Source organism: Asparagus officinalis, chromosome 8 (assembly GCF_001876935.1).
Source record: "Asparagus officinalis chromosome 8, Aspof.V1, whole genome shotgun sequence".
NCBI classification, from domain to species: domain Eukaryota; kingdom Viridiplantae; phylum Streptophyta; class Magnoliopsida; order Asparagales; family Asparagaceae; genus Asparagus; species Asparagus officinalis.
Genome location: NC_033801.1, coordinates 77,775,074 through 77,777,089, shown reverse-complemented (window position 1 = coordinate 77,777,089; position 2,016 = coordinate 77,775,074).

Here is a 2,016-nt window from a genome sequence, read left to right as displayed (position 1 = left end):
GGGGGGGGGGGGGGGGGGGGGGGGGGGGGGGGGGGGGGGGGGGGGGGGGGGGGAGCCATAAAAAAAAATCTGAGTTCTGAACTCATGGGCGGTCGACCGCGAACAAATACACAGGAAAACAGGTTTTGAAAACAGATTTTTTGACTTTTGGAAAATTGTTAAAAATAACAAATGAAGTCAGAAAAATATGAAACTTTGGGAAATGTATATAAACATGTAAATGAACATGTTAAAAAAAAATTTCCAAATTGCATTTTCCATTTGTGAAAAATCATTATTTTGCAAAAATAGTGCAAAACACGAATATGTAAACATGTGAATTTTGACATTTAGGCTAAACCATATTTTAAAACTTTGCACAATGATTATATAGACTTAATAAAATATGTATATGATTATTGTTAAGTCCAAAAACTAAGAATACAGAATTTTTACAAAATTGCATATTCTATGCAATGTTTTCAAAAACACAATACTAAATATGAAATATGTGATTTCATATTATAAACATGAAAACCCAAAACCATGCATGTATATAAATATATATAACTATATATATGCATAGAAACCAAAACTTATGTATATATATATAACTATATATATATACGAAGAAACCAATAAATGTGTGTGTTGTGTGTATATAGATATTGAGCTTAACGTACTTAACACACATAATATAAAACCTAAACTAAATTACCCATGTTTGATCTTGATCTTCAATAAGCTTGAACTTGGTACACTTGCGGATGAAGCTTGAACTTGATCTTTAACTTTGAATTGCATAAGCTTCACCGATATTCCGCCAACCTCCTTTGGATATCATCGTTGAAGCTCTATTCCATCCATCCTTCAACATGTTGTTTGTCTATAATAAATAAGAAAACACAAATACTAGACAAACAACATTAGTGATAAATTGTTTGTTAAACATCATTAAAACAAGAGGGTCAACAATCTCCCCCTTTTTGATGATGACAAACAATTTACAAAAAGAGATATATGCATGAAGGAAATGAATATATAATTTATAATTCACATGCATATAAATAAAAAAGAATATACTCATAATATTTCTCCCCCTTTGACAACATCAAAAAGGGGACAAAAAGAATAAGAGAGCGAAAGCTCCCCCTAACAATATGCATGAGTGAGTATAGCACATAGAAAGATATAGGGATTGCTCACCCTATCAAAATGCCTCATGAATATATGAAATGAAGATCATGGCAAACATATGTGAGTAAGCATAGATGGAAATTATGCTAAACACAACTCACATACATAAAGACAAATGAGAACATATATAAATATATCAAAGTGAAAAATAGTGTCTCATTAACACAAAAAAATGTAAAAATAGATTTATAAAAACAAATGAGAGAATAACATGAGAATCATGCAAAAAGAGTTTTCGAAAGAAAACAAATCAACCAAATAAAATCATAAATCAACCACAATCACATAAAACCAAACCATCATTGATTTTCAAAAATCAAGAGAGTCAACTCTATCTAGCTCTTGAGCTAATATCAACCCATATGAACATTTTAGCACACGGTAAACAAGATTTGGGAATAAACACCCAATAATCCGGGGGGTTATATAAATACAAACCTCTCATCAAAACAAAATTAATAATCATGAAAACAAAAGAATTTGATCAAAGAAAAATTGTTTTCATAACCAAAAGATTTTAAAACATAATTTTCAAAACCAAGAAAAGAAAAAATAAGAACACTAAAATTCTTGGTTTAAAAATTAAATTTATTTTGGTACCCAAGAACTCTTAGTACCAAAAGATTTAGGGACATGACCCCTATCATTTAAACTCAAAGCCCTAGGGTTATGAACCCTCTTGGGCATATGTGGTGCACGTGATCGGTCATAGCAATAATCACTCAAATGACCCTTCCGATTGTAATATGTACAATGGAAAGGAAGTATTTGCTTATGTTGACCATTAAAAGGTGCACGTGGAATATTTTCAAATAAAGATGGTCTTTAAAGATTATTTTA